The 18,146-nt window shown below is 37.1% G+C and overlaps 1 protein-coding gene across 1 annotated transcript in view; it reads right to left on the minus strand.

Moving 5' to 3' along the window:
- Nucleotides 1-16,961, minus strand: part of LOC120412892 (semaphorin-2A) — a 142,155-nt gene extending 125,194 nt beyond the window's left edge. The window contains exon 1 of the mRNA XM_039573522.2: nucleotides 16,523-16,961. The gene's annotated coding sequence lies outside the window, so the exon portion shown is untranslated. The remainder of the gene's footprint in view (nucleotides 1-16,522) is intronic.
- Between the last annotated feature and the right edge of the window lie 1,185 nt (nucleotides 16,962-18,146).

Here is an 18,146-nt window from a genome sequence, read left to right on the forward strand (position 1 = left end):
GCCAAACATCCATGTGCTAAGTAAACTCATCGATCAAAACAAAAAAATATTTCAAAATTTTACTTTCCGGCACTGTTATGGAAAGGTATTAATTTTCCATTCTGCTATTTTTGGTAAAGACAAGTTGGCCATTTCGTCGCTCGAGAATGACAGGAAAAGTAAGTAGTTTCACGACGGAGTCGCAAAAATAAACTAAACTAAAAATCAAGTTCAGCAAATTTTGCGTATGAATTACTCTTTTAACGGTTTTGTGACTTATGCACTGTAAGTCTGTTTTACAAGTTTGTAGAACATTAGTAAACTCTTTAAATAACCTTGCAAGAATACAAAAAAAAAAACACGTTTTTTTGTAAAAAATGTTGTTCAATGTGGCAAAATTACCATCCTGGGTAATTCCTATTTCAAAACTATTTTTACTTGTTTTCACAAAAAAAAACGTTTTCTAGGAATTTTGAGTAAGACTTATTGCGCTGTGCACCCTTTCGCAATTTTTCCGCCACGTAACGTGCAACATATTAGAAAATCTGTAACCTTTGAAGGAATTTTCTGATCAATTTGGTGTCTTCAGGAAAGTTGTAGGTGGATTGATTGATGAGGATTATTCGGAAAAAATATCTACACGGATTTTTTTAGGCGATTTGTATATTCTTTTTTTAACAAATACTGAATTGATATTCTTTTTATATTCGAGATTTTTTTTTATATGTTTTAGGGGAACCAAGCCCCGCTACTTTTGAGCCATTGAGAAGTATGGTCAAAAATTTAGTGTCGAGTTATAAATTTTTGAAAAAAGTGATTTTTGGAAAAAAAGAAACTTCATACAACATTTTTTTGACCACTCTTTTATGTAAATTTGAATTTGCAATCGAAAAGAACTTTACTTTGGGTAATTCTCTACCAACTCACACGAAATCGGGAAAAGTTGCCCCGACCCCTCTTCGATTTGCGTGAAACTTTGTCTCAAGGGGTAACTTTTGTCCCTGATCACGAATCCGAGGTCCGTTTTTTGATATCTCGTGACGGAGGGGCGGTACGACCCCTTACATTTTTGAACATGCGAAAAAGGAGGTGTTTTTCAATAATTTGCAGCCTGAAATGGTGATGAGATAGAAATTTGGTGTCAAAGGGACTTTTATGTAAAATTAGACGCCCGATTTGATGGCGTACTCAGAATTCCGTAAAACGTATTTTTCATCGAAAAAAAACACTAAAATTTTTTTAAAAATTCTCCCATTTTCCATTACTCGACTGTAAAAATTTTTGGAACATGTCATTTTATGGGAAATTTAATGTACTTTTCGAATCTACGTTTACCAAAGACCGTAGAACAAAATTTTTCATTTTAAAATTTCGTGTTTTTTCTAACTTTGCAGGGTTATTTTTTAGAGTATAACAATGTTCTACAAAGTTGTAGAACAGATAATTATAAAAATTTTGATACATAGACATAAGGGGTTTGCGTATAAACATCACGAGTTATCGCGATTTTACGATAAAAAGTTTTGAAAAAGTTACTTTTTGCGTTTCTCTTTGTTTCGTCGTCCGTGTCTGTCGCGGATGACTAACGGCCATGATCGGCGACGACCAACTTTTTCAAAACTTTTTTTTTCGTAAAATCGCAATAACTCGTGATGTTTATAAGCAAACCCCTTATGTCAATATATTAAAATTTGTGTAATTGTCTGCTCTACAACTTTGTAAAACATTGTTACACTCTAAAAACTAACCCTGAAAAGTTAGAAAAAAAACACGAAATATTAAAATGAAAAATTTTGTTCTAAATGAAAAAATGACCCAATGTAGATTCGAAAAGCACATTAAATTTCCCATAAAATGACATGTTTCAAAAAATTTTACAGTCGAGTAACGGAAAATGGGAGAATTTTTAAAACTTTTTTAGTGTTTTTGCGATGAAAAATACGTTTTTTCGGAATTCTGAGTTCGCCATCAAATCGGGCGTCTAATTTTACATAAAAGTCCCTTTGACTTCAAATTTTTTTCTCATCACCGTTTCAGGCTGCAAATTATTGAAAAACACCTCTTTTTTCGCATGTTCAAAAATGGAAGGGGTCGTACCGCCCCTCCGTCACGAGATATCAAAAAACGGACCTCGGATTCGTGATCAGGGACAAAAGTTACCCCTAAGGACAAAGTTTCACGCAAATCGAAGAGGGGTCGGGGCAACTGCTGTGTGAGTTGGCGTAGAATTACCCCTTTACTTTACTTTACTTTTTTGTGCCTCGTTTTCAAGATATAGCCACCGAAAGTTTGATTTCAGAGTCCGTTTTGCGATGCCTGTCTGTCGGATCGCATGTTTTTTCGCGTCGTTCGTCGTCGGTGAGTTTGTCGGGTGAGTGCGCGCGTGTGTGTGTGTGAAGGTGCGGCTGGCTCTGGTAGAAAAATGACAGTTGAGCCAGTCCGTTTTGCGATGCCTGTCCGACGGATCGCATGTTTTTTCGCGTCGTTCGTCGTCGGTGAGTTTGTCGGGTGAGTGCGCGCGTGTGTGTGTGTGAATATGCGGCTTGCTCTGGTTGTCACGATGACAGTTGAGGCAGTCCGTTTTGTGGTTACCTGTATGTTTGTCTATTCCTTTCTATTGACGTGGCTTTTTTTTCTTCTTAATTAGATTGTAAAGTACAAATATCACGATCGTCTTTCTCGTTAGTCAGTCGAGTTTCTTTGTTCTATGATTTGCGATTGTTTCATGGGAAGATTCGTTCTTAATTGCGTTAACATAAATTATATTTGACCTTTCGTTTCCCGCGAAATCACATTTTAGCATTATAGCTCGTAAAGCACGGTGACAAATATTGTTTCAACGCGATTGTTCAAGTCCTTCAGATAACTCATAACTCATCAGTAATTAATTGGTCGCTCATCTTATAAAAACTTAAAAGTATAAATAGTCTCAGGTCAACTCTACGTAAATGTGTTACGCTGAGTATAATATTTCACCTTTTAATCACACACAATTTTGATTCTATCTTTCCACAGCCGGCTGTCTAAGATTAAATCATTTGTGCTAAACTCAACACCAAATAACCGGGAATGGTCTCATCCGCATCATCCGATTGTTTGCCTTGAGAATACATAATACATCACCCTATCACTCAACGAAATTCATTGATTATTGGGCCACATCATCATCCTCTATGATGAATCCTGGCCATTACCCTTTCCCACTAACAAAATCCCAAGTAGAAGTAGTTTTCCGGCACACGCGGGGGTGTGGATATCGTATAGAACCCACCCTTGGTAGCAGCCTGTGCTAACTAACATTCCCGTCCCGTTCCCTCGAGATCTACAAACTGACATGGCGGGCGCCGTTGGTGGCCAATGACTGTTTCCTATTAGCAACGGCTCTAGTTTTGATGACCGTGATGTTTTATCTTTTCAGCGCATTCATGAATGCTGTTGATAAGGGAAACATTATTTGATCGTTGAAGCGTATGACCGGTTGTGTTGATAGGATATTACGGTCCTGTTCAGCAACGGAGAAGGACAACCATGGGTGGTCTCTCATGCTCATGCTCATGCTCATAGCCACCGAAAGTTTGATTTCAGTGAAATATATGCTGTTTTTCGATTTTTAAATATAGTGAAAAGTTAATAACTAAATTTCAGTTTAAAAAATCTCATTAATTCTGTTTTGAAAACTGAGAAAAATTAATAAAACTTGTGATTTCGACACCAATGCAATTTCAACATTTAAAAAAAGTTGCATCCTCAATGCGATGACATGAAGCTCCTGTGCAGATGAATGCTGGTTCCCTTGAAAACTTAAATTTTCTTTAAAAAAAACGCAAAATTAATCTCCTTGCCCGTGCCAAATTCTTGAGCTAATTACCGTCTCCTTACTGGGGCTAATTAAATTTCCTTCCTGGTGCTACACCACTTTCACTGGCAGGGCCCGCCAAGTTGCATCTCTAGAGCCGGAAACCGCATCCCGGGAGACGAAACGCCCCATAATTGTGAGAATGCAACTCTTAAAGCAAAGAAAACTCGAGCTCGGCGAGAAAATAAACATCTTAATGAAAACTTAATTAGGCTTCGCCACCGAGACAGAGCGGCACACAAATTTGTGTTTTCGCCAGGAGTTTGGACCAGAGACAAAAAATGCAGAGTGTCCTCAGCTCATTTCTTTTTTTTTTTTTCAGGAGGTTCCGATACGGTGCACCGCGGTGGTACAACAGTGGGTTTCAAATGGTCAAAAGTCTGTAGTAAATTTGTTGCATATTAAAATTGGTTATAAAATTATTGTTTTTTTTATTTATGTTGCAATGAGGCAAAAAAAGTTTTTAAAAAAATGACGAGTTTTGTTTTTCCAACACAGCCTCAATGTTTTCTCTCATCCTTTTTGGTGGAAGCAGTGCTGCCATGAGCAGTGAAGTCAATCACTTTATCTTGGCCCAGGAATCTACTACTGTAGTGCTAGTGTTGTCCCGTCCCGCTTAATTTTGCAAACTGTCCCCGGTTGTCGGTGCAGTTGAGGAGGCTGCCAACAAGGAAGATGACAACTCAAGCAAAAACAAAAAGTTCCATGGGACATACAAGAATTCGGCAAAACATAAAACAAAATAAATCTTAATTATGCCTTCGATGGTACTTGAGGGCAACAACAAAGTCCATCCTCAGCCAAGAAGGGCCGACGGAAGCTTTTCATCATGTTGCGACTAATTATTAGAGTCGTAACGATGATCTATCGCTAGACGGCGGCGGCCAAGGATAAAGGACTTGAAGTGTGGAGAATCTTGCTGTAGTTGTTGTTTGAGGCTCCGCTGAGCAGTTGTGTGTAGTGGCCACCAGAGGACCGGAAGATTTATGACCACTTCAGACGTGGACGGCGGCGGTGGCGGCAAAATCTGTTTGTACTCATTATACGGATCGTTGTCGGGGAAATTTGATTGAAGATCGTGCGCTGCCAGCGAGTACAATGGGGTGCGTTGAGTGGGAATTGAGTTGTCGAACGCATCGGTTGAATGTTTGAAGATTAAAGAGAAGCATTTCTTGCAACAACCCATGATTTTTTTTTATTTGAAAAAAAAATATGAAAGAGTGGAACATCCTCGTTAATTTGCGGGGTGAATGAAAATCTGTGGACGGGAAAAATTAAAGTTATCCTCGTTTGAATTTTTTGAACTTTTTTCCTATGTGAGGAAATTTCGCCTATTTCAATTTAGTAATGTTATAAGTCCACATGGTCATGATTTATGGTTCAGATCATATCATTTCTCATAGTAAATTACTCAGGGAACATTTTTCCTGAAGCATGCAAATTAATTGGAAATAAGGGAAAAAAGTTATAAGGTTTTTATTGGAAATGGTAAAATTGCACATCCTCTTTCCAAAAAAAAAACCGCAACGTTTTTGATATTCAGATCATTATTTTGATGAATTCTTTTTTGAAAAATGATTCTGGGCACATTGAGTATACAAATCACTACAGAAAAGTGTAATTGGTTAGGTTTATTCTCAACTGTAAGTCACCATTATTGATTTTGGATTTTGACCAAATCAACATGTTGTTGAGAGTTCATGGTCCACATGATATTATTTTTTATCTAATTAAGATCTGCTGTTTAAATACAATTACTGGGTTTCTATTTCTTTTGTTAATTTGTATGTCCATTTAGGCAATATTATTTGTATTGAAACTACTGAGCTGAAGTTGCAATTATAAGTAAAACTAACATAAATTTTGTGTAAAAATCAGTGAAATTTTTAAATGTAGGTAAAATTATGAATTTATTCTAAAATAATTGAGCTTAACATGATCTGGCGAAATTTTAAATAAAAAAATACAAATAAATTAATTGTTTTGCTGAACGCTCCACTAATAATATATATTTTTAATAACAATATTATCATGTCATTTTATGGGAAATTTAATGTACTTCAGGCTGAAAATTATTGAAAAACACCTCTTTTTACGCATGTTCAAAAATGGAAGGGGTCGTACCGCCCCTCCGTCATGAGATATCAAAAAACGGACCTCAGATTCGTGATCAGGGACAAAAGTTACCCCTTAGGACAAAGTTTCACGCAAATCGAAGAGGGGTCGGGGCAAATTTTCTCGATTTCGTGTGAGTTGGTAGAGAATTACCCCAATACTAAATTGAAATAGGCTTAATGTTCTCGTTCTCTAAAATTTCGTAATTTTACAAAAATGAAAAACTTTTTAACATGGACATATTTATTAGTGGCAACATTTTTTTAAAATTTGTTTTTTTATTGAGAAATTGATTTTAAAACTTATAAACAGAACAGATATCAGGTTTGATTTTAGCTAGGACTTCACCTCCATCTTCGTTTTCACAATAATTTATTAAAACATTCCAACGCCCAAGGCTCCAAAAAAGTTGGAACGGTAACTTCAACGCAATGGTTCTCGGGCATAACTCAACCAATCAAGATGATTCTTCTTTCCAGTGATTTGTTAGGATGTCTAGATGATTCTAGAACTTTGCAGAACTTAATTTGATCAAATCTGTAAATTTTGTGATCAAAAACATCGTTCCAACTTTTTTTTTTCGCGTGAAAAAAAAAATTCGCCAAAAATTCCGCGGAGGCAGCCTTTTTGAAAAAGGTGGAACGATGTTTTCGGTCGCAGAAATTACAGATTTGTTCAAATCAAGTTCTGCAAAATTTTAGGATCATCTAGAGATTCTTACAAATCACTGGAAACAAGAATCGTTCCAATTGGTTGAGTAATGCCCGAGAACCAGCGAGTTGAAGTTACCGTTCCACCTTTTTTGGGAGGCTTGGGCGTTCGTGTAAGTTGGACATGCGTTGGGCGTTCCAGTGTTAACAAAAATTCCATTCATTTATTTATTTATTTGGAGAATCAAATTTCTTTTAAATAGTTGATTAATTATAAAATAAAACAAAAAACTTAATGCTAGAAAAAAATGATCTTCTCAGCAAACCATTTCCAGCTTCAAAACACTCGCCCCGTGCTCCAACCATGTGCCGACGGGATCACCAAGCTCAAATCGACCCTTCGGTCATCCCGTCGGGTGCGGTGAGGCGTAGGAAGCTCGGCTCTGGCAGCGCTCGCCGCCGCGGGGAAGCGTTTTCATCAAAACCAAGGCCCGTCTGTTGTGGCATTCGCGACGGTGCGAAAACCAACTCCGCGGAACGTAAACAAAAGGAAGCAGAAGACTAAATAACTCAATCCAAACGCTGCGAAACTGCTGGCAGCGGTAGGGAACAGGAGTTGAAGAAGTGGTCAGACGAGGCAAAAGAGACGGCTCGTTACGGGACCAGCTTGTGGCGGAGACTCTGAAGACCGACGGCAACGAGTTGGCGCTGAACGTCGTTGGGCACGAAGTTCATGAGTCGGACTTAAACAGGCAGTTTAACTGCGTAGAGTTCTGAGTCAGAGCACGTTCAACGAATGCAATGGATTACACGTGAAACCAAAGTTAGACTGTTTCTGATTGATTTTTTTTTGTGTAAAAGAAAAATGAATAAATTTACGTCTCCCACTTTCATATTTGCATCAGTTGACGGGAAATTACATCGAAAAAGGAAATTTTCAACAATCTTATTTTCAACCTCCAAAATTATAATTTTTCTACACTGTTAAATTAAGTTCACGAATGTGAGAACCACGAAGGAATTCATTCATGAGTATGGTGCATTTGCACTATAAACGTGCATGTATTCCTTCGTGGTTCTCGCATTCGTGAATTTAATTCACGATTTCGAGAATTGTTTTTTTTCCGTGTAAGTTAAATTATAATGTTGTTTTACTTTTTAAATCTGTTTTCTAGAAACGAATTCAGCTAAAGTAAGGACTGGAAACTATCTTCAACTAAACGAGACCAGCGGATACCAGAAAAAATTGGTAATATGAATTCAATGTGCTTGACTTAAAGCACACTTCATTTTATCGTCTTTAACCAAATTGCGGTTAGATAGCTATTTCGGTTTGCTCAACGATTCTAATAGAGAGCGAATTTCCCATTTCACGTGTTCAAATGAATCAATGGATTTTGCACTAAACTAGAACGGAACATTGGACTTCTGGCCCATTTTAGTGATAAGTGAAGTGATGAAAGTCTCGAGGCAAAAAGTTTTTCCAGCTTTTTTTCGTTTTATTTTTGTCCCGATTGAAACAAATAAGTAAAAAGTTTAGGTTATCATACTTTTTGTTATAATCCATCTCATTCTCTGCTAATTCCTACGAAATCAGAAAAAAGTTGCCCCGACACCTCTTGGATTTGGCAAATTTTTTTGATATCTCGCCATTTTTAAAACATTCGAAAAAGTCGTGTTTTTCAATAATTTGCATCCTGAAATGGTGATGATTTGAAAATTTGGTGTCAAAGCGACTTTTATGAAAAATTGTACGCCCGATTCAATGGCGTTCTAAAATTTTCGAAAAGTATCATATTTTTCATCGAAGAAATACGGAAAAAGTTTTAAATACTCATTAATTTTTCGCTACTTAAGTGTTAAAAATATGAAAATAAATTGTTCATAGATTTCACTGTACAAAAAAACCTCATATACAATGTTTTTATCTGAAAATATATTTTCTGTAATGTTCAGAAAATAACATTAAAGGCTAATAAGGACAACTTACTTTATAAATCATAGAAAAAGATTTGAGGAAATGCTCTCCAGGCAAATTGATTGTTTTTTATTTGTGTGATCTTTATTGTTCAAGTCAATACACATTATATTTCTTAAATCATTTAGGCTATTATGAATTGTAACTGAAATTCTATCCCTCGGTTGAGATTGAGAGGAAAAAAATTAATAAAAAATAAAATTACAAACATGGTTTTCAACACTGTTAAAAAATGCTTCAAACATTATATAAATATTATTACAATTTGTCAAAAATTGACAAATTTTCGAAATTTTATGGAGAACGATTTTTGATAGACCTTTTTCCGATCTGCCTCAAAAATCTAAATTTTTAAGTAAATGCAAAGATAAACGTTATACGATATCTTTCTTATAGATTGCATTTTTTTTTAATTTTGCTCCGATATTGGATGATTTTTGCAATCGTTTATTTTTTAATGCCAACCCCGCATTTTTTAAAGCCAATCCCCGCATGATCTTTAAAAAATGCCTGAAATCCATTCTTCAACCGATTTTTAAACATTGAATGTCATTGGAAATTTTTCGGGTTGGATGTTTGATTTGTTTTATGTGCCTTTGTTGTAATTTTTAAGGGGTAAACGTTGGCTGTGTTTTTGACTAACATTAAATACATTTTAAGTAAAAAAGAATTATGCAGTCATTTTGGTTGTGTCCCAGACTATGCCTCTACGCATTAATTTACAATACAAATGATAATGGTGCCATTTTAAAGCATCCCGGGCAGACGGTAATAACAAAATTTATGCCATTTCAATAACAATAACAAATAACAGAAAGTGTTATGGAATCTTCTTTAAAAATATTTTTTTTGCATAAGAGTTTATTAACAGTTTATGTTATCATAACAAAATATAATAACAAGGTTTTGTACGAAGAATTACCAAAAGTGTTATAAGTCTGTTATTACAATAACAATCCAATAACAAAAAAAAATCATAACGACGAATAACAAATCTTGTTATAAATAACATAAAATGTTATTGGCCCAGTATTTTCAATTATCAAAAAATGTTATTCTCAAGTTATTTCCGTCTGCTCGGGAAAATGTGAAAAACAAGCAAAAAACGAAAAAGTGACTGTAAAAACATGAAAAAATATTAAGTCAAAATGTAATGCTAGAAGGTGGAAGAATAAACCAAATACCAAAATAAAAGCATATTAAAATTTTAAAAATAAAACAAGAGAAGCAAAGTTTTTCATTGAACAAAAGTTGCAAAAAATGACCTTGGGCAGTAAGTTAAGGAAATTTTTATGGCAAACTCTTTGAATAAATTTTGCATTGGACCTTTAAGATAATACATTTGAAACAAATATTGTTATTTTTTTAATATTTAATATGCTTACACTAACCAGAACATTCAAATCCCGAATAAGCTAAATTTTTGATCGATCTGTTTGAAAAAGGTACATTTAGATTGAAACTAAAATCACCGTAACCGTTAGTGACGATATTCTCATCGCATATTTTTTGCATGAATTAAGTGACTTAAGATAAATCATAAATTACTCAAAAAAAGCTTTGTCTAGACAACTTTTTTATGCAACCATGTTACAAACTTATGTACCGTAAACTTGGGTGACATTGATAAACTGGTAGGTTGATATTTGATTTGCCAAATGAAAAATACGAATTATATACAAACAGAACGGTATGGAATCATACTGATTCTCAAAAATACCTCAAGAAGAAGTTTTCAACAAATTTTGTTAGTTTATTTAGTAGCTATTATTATGGAAATAGTTTCTAACGTTTTTTAAATTCTGATGGAAAATTGGTTTTGATGGAAATAAATAAAGTTTTTTTTTATTAAAAAAAATATTTTTTTTTAAGCTTTATACAATCTTTTCGTTATTGTATAAATACAAAAAACGAAGTTGACTTTATAGCTGTCGGCCACCATTGCTAGTACCAACCACTAGTGTCTTCCTTTTAACTACAAGGACTTCGCCGCCCTGGGCTCCTAAGTGTTTTGAGTACGGCACGGAGCGACGGCGCCGGATACCCATATTTACACAAAGAATTTTTAGAGCGCCCGCCGCGGGATTCGAACCAGCGACCTCTGGATTGTGAGTTCAGTGCGCGGTCCGATTGATCCACACGGGCGGGATTGTATAAATACAGGTCTTCAATATTATGACTATATTTTAATGTTTTCAATTAACACAATAAAGTCTTTATGTTGAATTACCACGATGGCTTCTGGCCAATCATTTTATTTTTAAAAGTTATTTCTAAATTGTCTTTTGTTTAATTTTTTGACTGTTGAAATATATTCGTATCCAATTCGAGTCGCCTGATTAAGAAATTTTCACATCCTCCGTTGATTCCCATCTCGCCATTCTCAAACAAGTTAATTAAGGCTCCAAACGTTCTAACCGCCGATCAACTAACAAACTGCCGCCTCTAAATTATTACCATCAGGCCGCTCCACAGTAATGACCAGTTTTTTTTCTGCCATTTCCCGGATCGTCCAATTTCTGCTTCTCAACAGCCGCTCCGATGATCCCCCGCAGCAGCATCACCAATATCACCACGCCGTGGTTTTCATCTTCATCGACATGGCATGGCAAAAAAAAAACTTGGCCCAAGTCACCAACACTTGGTCGAATTTGCGCTCGACAGACTCGAGACTTTGCTGCTGCTGCTGTCGTTGTTGTTTTTGTTGTTGCCTTTTTGCTGCGGTCTCTCTTCTCCTCACACCCTAATAATACTTTAGGTTGGGGTTTCTGTGTGTGAGTAACCGTCAACATACACACCTTCCCTGACGGAGCAGCAGCATAAAACATTCTCCGACGACAACGACGCACACATTCTTGCGGCTCAGCATAGTTTGGGATAGGCGCGTGCAACAGCGAAATAAAAGTGTGATGTCTCGTAACGTAAAGTAAACATGCACACGTACACATGTACTCACATTCACCTTTCTTCTGGGCGTAGAAGTGCACCGTGTGTGTGTGTGTGTGTGTGTGCAAGTCTCGAGACCAGGTTCCGGGTTAGGGTGACCCTACCCAATTTTTGTTTTTGTGTGTATTGGAGCGTTTGTTTGGGATGACTTTCTGGTTGATACACTTGCACGTTATTACCATCCTCTCCCCCTTCGCTACCAACACCTCCTGACAGGTTTTGCCATAGGGTGTAATGACAGTAATCTTGCACGCCCCTGGAATCGATTTGTGCGATCGGGAGGTAACTCGGAATTGATCGCGTCACGGTCGGTGCTGGTGTGTTTGGAATTGAGTGCAAGAGATTATCTGAATGTTTGTTCAGCGAATACTAAGTAAGCGCTCGGTCGGGGAGTTTTGGTGAAAATGAAGTGACTGATATTATCGTATCGTATCGTGTGTGGTGCCCCGAAGTTTGTTTAAATTTGGTGGCCGGAGTTTCGAGTTAAAATTTCATGTTTACGGTAGTCAGGCTTGCACGTGTGTCAAACGCGTTCTGATCTGAAATCTCTTAGGCCAGTTGTTGCACTTGCAACAATTTTCAAGGTGTGTCAAGATAGCACGACATGATTGCAACAGGTTTCATATGAAGTTTGACAACAAGGCACGAAGTTTTTTTTGGTTTCTTGTTGAATATCTCACACAAGATATCACGACAACGATCTTTTTTTCATTTTTTATTTAGTGCAATCTTCATAATTTTGGACAAATTAAAAAAAAATCAATTCTGTATTCCTGAAAAGCTATAAATGGCCGTTATTAAATGATAGTAAAAAAGCAGCAATTTGCCGGATGTTTCCTTCTTGAAGGCAAGTTGGAGAAACCAAAAAGCTCGATGGTTGATATATTCCATCAATTTCAACAAATAGAAATAAAAAATAAAAAACAAATAAATTAAGAAAAAATCTTGTGTTAGAGTAACTTTTTTTTTAAATTTGTATTTTTTTACATCACTGGTCTCCTTGATCAGCCTAGCCATTGAATTAGTGCTGTACTGCACAAATGTTTTAAACAGTCCAGCCTTAATTATCCTTGGCATTGGAAAAAAATCAATCTGGATAATCAAGTGACAAAAAAAAAATTCTTCGCTGTCTTATATTTGATTTTCTAGCTTAACGGTCCACATAAAACAGAGCTTCAAAACTACGGAAAATCGATATAATATTTGGTTCATCCCCTAAAGTTCAGTCTAGAGAATAATTTACAACAATGTTTGACGTCTATTTTGACAGTAAAAATTCTGCGGATTGTGTCCGCAAGTTTGATGTTTTGCCTTCCTCACCTTACCGAAGAAAGGCTATAAAATCACTCGAAAAACGAAATTCTTAATTTGACCTCCTAGATCCACCTTCATGTATAAATATCGACTCTGAATAAAATTTTGAGCAAATGTCTGTGTGTGTGGTGAGATGTTGATCAAAATAATTTGGGTTATCTCGACACTGGCTGAACCGATTTGGACCGTTTTGGTCTCATTTGATTCGTCTTGGGGTCCACAAGTCGCTATTGAAAATTATAAAGTTTAGTTAAGGACTTCAAAAGTTATGCAGAAAAAAACAATTTTAGCAAAAGTCCGGAAGATTGAAAAAGGGTGGTTTTTGAAAGAAACCCCGTCATGCTAGACATTTTTAGAAAGGTATTTGGAAGAACTTTTCAACGAGTTCAATAGATTGAAGATCTGACAGCCCTATCAAAAGTTATAAGCACATAAGTGCCCTGAATCTGATGGCATTGATAAAACCCAATCTGATGGCATTGATAAAACACTGAAAGGTCCGCCCTTTTGTATCTATTTTGGAAAGCATTGCCCTCTAAATTTGAGGAAGGCACCAACCACCTAAGGGTGGATTAAGTAACGTTTTTGAAATAAAAAACAACAACTCATGGGGTCACGGAACTCTTAGTTAATGTTAGAATTAAAATGCTATATATTGATTCGATTACCAAAAGTCCAAAACCTTTGGATAATCGAACTTCAGATAATCGAGGCTTTCGGATATTCCAAATTTCGAATAAACGTGTCTGAACTGTATGACTATTTAGGTGTTAAAAGCATTTGTATTTTGCTAAATGGTTGTAATAATATTATTAAAATGTTTGTTTTCCTATAATTGATAGGAAAAAGTTTATATCAAGCTTTTCAACAACACAAATTTATAATAAACATTTAAAAGTTTTGTTAAATTTTGTTACTCGGCACTAATTTAAGCAAATTGCAAAATTTCACGGATTTTCGCTGGAATTTCTAAATTACTCGAATTGTCCGCAAAACTATTTTCACGCTTCCCCTTACCATTATCAGGATTTTTGTGCTGTGTAGGGGAGTGTGAGGTAATTGGGACACCCTAAGGAAATTGCTCTACCACGGAATGTATAGATATTTTTAAAGAATGTGTGTGGCACCATATGGTATTAGAGATCATATTTGATGGAAAAATGTCATTCACTTCGAAATGTTTTGATAAAAAACCCATTTTTATCGAAAAATTAAAAAAATGTCCAAAATACCCAACATTTGTTGGTTGGGGGAAAAATGGACACCCGTTTGTGTAATTTTTACATGTCTTGTAGGGTAATATGAGCATATTTTGTGGAGTTATTTGGACATATGATTAAAAATTAGTTGAAAAGTTGTTTTTTTTTTAGCATATTTTCATCCTTCAACCTGGTTTTGTAACAGTTCATTAAGAAATCACACAATATCAAAAAAATACCTGTGAATAAACTGAATTGATTTGTGTAATTCTTATTTTCAATATATTATTTAAAACCTTCAACGAGGTTGTCCCTAAATGAAACAAGCAAATTTCAAAAAATTAACCAAGCTTATGATATTTCTAATTTTAATTATTATCAAAAAATCAAATTACTCGCTCTACAGCATTGCCTTGGCGTTCCCGATTACGGGATTCCTACTCGAAACTAGATGTCCAAACTTTTGATTGTTGAGGCAATTGCAAACCTTTTTTTACACCTAAGCTTCCATCCACCCCGGGATTCGAACTGACGACCTTTGGATTGTTAGTCCAACTACCTACCAGCGACTCCACCGAGGCAGGACCCAGGGAGACGACACCTACACCTGGACTGAGCTATCGACCTAAACTCTAAGTTAGACCGGGGCCAACATTTACTTCCCCATCCGACGGAAGTCGTGATCAGACAAATCTCGTCTCAAAATTTGCCACCGGGACCTTCTGGGATCAAACCCAGGCCGACTGGGTGAGAGGCAACCACGCTTACCCCTACACCACGGTTCCGGTCCCGGTTAATTGTCTATCTAAAGTCTGTTTAATAACATAAAAAAACTTAGTGAAAAACGTTTAATTTTGGAAGGTGGAAAAAGTATGTCCATAGAATTTAACCTCGATAAATGTGGAAAATTACAATTACACTTAACAAGATTAAAATTTACACTTTATTTAGATAACGTAACACATTTTATTGAACACAAAACCTGACCGTAATATCACAATAATTTTAATTATTTGACAATTTGATCTTTACCAAATACAATAAAAGAATCATGGTAATATAGCATTTGAGTGTAAGTGTAGAAAGTTTCTATGTAATGCCACTTTTTCAGTCCTACTTGAGATAAAACTACATCAGAAAAGAAGTAATATTAATCCTTCCTAATTACACCATCAAAATTTGCACAATTTTGTAATGTGCATTGTTTCACTTTTTATTCAAAATTAAAAAAAAACATCTTCGAATAAACTGCATACGTTTTGCGTCAGGCTATGTTTTAAAACTTCAGTTAGTCCTTTTTAAAATACCTGAATTTTTGAACGATACTAACATTAATTTGAAGTAAACTGATAATTCTGATTAATTCCGGCAATATTCATTCATCTCACTCACAATAATAAAATTCAACCATGCACCCAACATAAAAAAGCGATGTATTGTAATGCATCCTTGATACTTTTGTAATTCCTCATGGATGCAAAAAAATCTATTGATGCAAACAAAAATCCTGCAATGCGTACCATTTAAACAGTCTGAAATTTAGTGTTCTATCATGCACTGAAATACAACGCATAGGTGGGAGTTTGCTACTGTACTCAATATGACACAACTTCTGTTTCTAGATGGGAGATTCCAAAAAGTTCAAAATTATTCAAACGCAACGTTGGCATATTTACGCTACAATAATCACCAAAAATCAGTCGGTGTATTTTCTCTGACAAATCATCGATGCAGAGTTGGTTGGGCAAAATTTTCGCATCGCTGCTTTGTTAATTCTGGCTTATGTTTCAAATATACTTCTGCACATTCCTTCCAAATGATTTTTTTTTTAATTTCAAACAATTATAACTGCTCTTTAAGTACAGGATAAATCCTTTAACCACCTCAAACCACGTCCAACCACGAGCCTCTTCAGAGAACCGGCCCTGGCCAGCCGACAATCAGCTGTCACACGGCAGCACTCTGGCATGTTACAGCCGCGAGCCAACCACGGCGATAAGTTCGTGACAGTTTGCTCGTCCTCCTGTGCCACCAAGGGCTATCCAGGCATGTCAGTTGTCCAGTGCTGGCTGACCCCGGAAGGTCAACCCCGAGGGCTGACAGCCAACTGACAGCGGGTCACCGGCCCGGTTGGCTTAGCTGAACTGTCGGACTGATGAACTCCGACAAATGGACTATCACCAAAAAAAAGCTAGTTTCCCGTTTTATCTCTTTTCCATTTTTGACAACTGCTGGGACTGCTGCAGAGTGCTCCAAGTTCTGCTTTCTGTTTTGCCTTTGTTTCAGCCAGAAACACCCAATCCATGCGAGCGAGGTTTTTCTGTGACTGTGTGTGCACTGTCTGTCTGTGCGCGTGCTGCTTTCGTACAGCGTTGGGTCTCTTTTTAGCCAAGTTACAACTATTTTGTTTCCTGTGAATGCTGTTGAACCCGCTCTTCCCGAAATGGAAGATGTTGGAGCTGCTGCTGCTGCTTCTGCTACGTACTTGGGCCGTTTTTCTTCGCGACTTTGGTCACACTCACACCAACACTTTCCGGTTGACCACTGCCGTGTATCACTTGGGACTTTCTGGTATTAATTTCATTCTTTGCCAGCACGGTTAGGACCACCTTTGGCTGTTGCTTCTTCGGGCTAACACTTTAGCAAACACCCCAACACATACACTCATCCACCCTCTCCACGGTTCGTTGGCCGCTGAGGTCAACCCCGGAACCGGGACCAAATCCGACGACGACGACACGTTCCGGACCCTGCTGCGATCCCCGGGACAACACACCGCGTTCCAGCCACAAGAGCAAAAACCAGTTTCTGATGGTCGCAGCTACTTCGACTTCGACTTTTCGACCGCAATCCCGACTACAACTCCGGCGACGACGATTCCCACAAACGCGTCCGCTACCGACCGAAGTTCAGAGTAAACTAAGCGCCGACGGGGTCGTGTGCCGCAGCAAACACAGAGAAAAGAACCAAAAACACGAAGGCACACAGGTTTGTGGCGGGACGACAACACGAGCATGAACGAAACGAAGCGATGGACGAGCCAACTAGGGCCAGCAGCAGCAGCACCATATGTTGTGAAGAGAAGGGCACGACGGAAGACACGCGGCGAGTTAACGGATGAACCCTTCTTCTTTGAAACGGGAAGAGACAAAAAAGGGCGCTGGAAGCGGAGCGATAATTTTTGGTGAGAGAAGTTCATTTTGAAGCGCGCACGAATGAAGAGAGAATAAACAGAACGGGAAATCGGGTATTCGTGCGGGTGACAGCATCGGCCACGAATGAAGGTGTGAGGAAGAAGTGAAAGGTATCTAAAACGAACTGCTTGAAGCAACGGAATTCATGGGTAAATGCTGTCAGTTTAAGAGATGAATAGAAACAAAATGAACAACCATGTTTGTCAAAGTGGTTCATCATGAAATATATCGCCTTTGTTCAGAATCAAATTATTTTATTTTATTATGCCCAAAAGAAGTGGTTGCAGGCAGTTGGACTAACAATCCAAGGTCGTCAGTTCGAATCCTGAGGTGGATGGAAGCTTAGGAGCAAAAAAAGGATTGCAAATACCTCAATAATCAAGCCTGCGGACACCTAGGTTCGAGTAGGAATCTCGCAATCGGGAACGCCAAGGCAATGCTGTAGAGCGAACAATTTATTTATTTTATTTTTTTAAATAGGTAAAATAAGTTCAGTTGTTGAGATTTTTTCAGCCGTGGAGAACGTCATAGCATCTACAGATCCTAACAAAGTTGGAGTGCACTGGTTGATTCCGGAATTATCTATCCGATGGTTAACTGTGCACTTGAAGATTAAAAATGAAATGTTACGCGTATTTTTTGTAATTATCGCAAAAAAAACTGCAAAAATTCTGCTTCAAAAACGTAATATCAATGTACCGTTCAAAGAGTTGTGAAAATTTATACTCTACCAAGCACAAAAATGAAAACCTTGGTGGGAGATGCCTACTGTGCTCAATATGACACCACTGCTGTTTCTAGATAGAAGTTTCCAAAAAGTCAAAAATGATTCGTCGTGCTAACTTGTCGTACGTGCATTTAGGGCCAAATTGAGTTAAGAACGCCATTTTGTGCAGCTCACAATGGCTCACCTTT

The sequence above is a fragment of the Culex pipiens genome, chromosome 3, assembly GCF_016801865.2.
Source record: "Culex pipiens pallens isolate TS chromosome 3, TS_CPP_V2, whole genome shotgun sequence".
Lineage (NCBI taxonomy): Eukaryota > Metazoa > Arthropoda > Insecta > Diptera > Culicidae > Culex > Culex pipiens.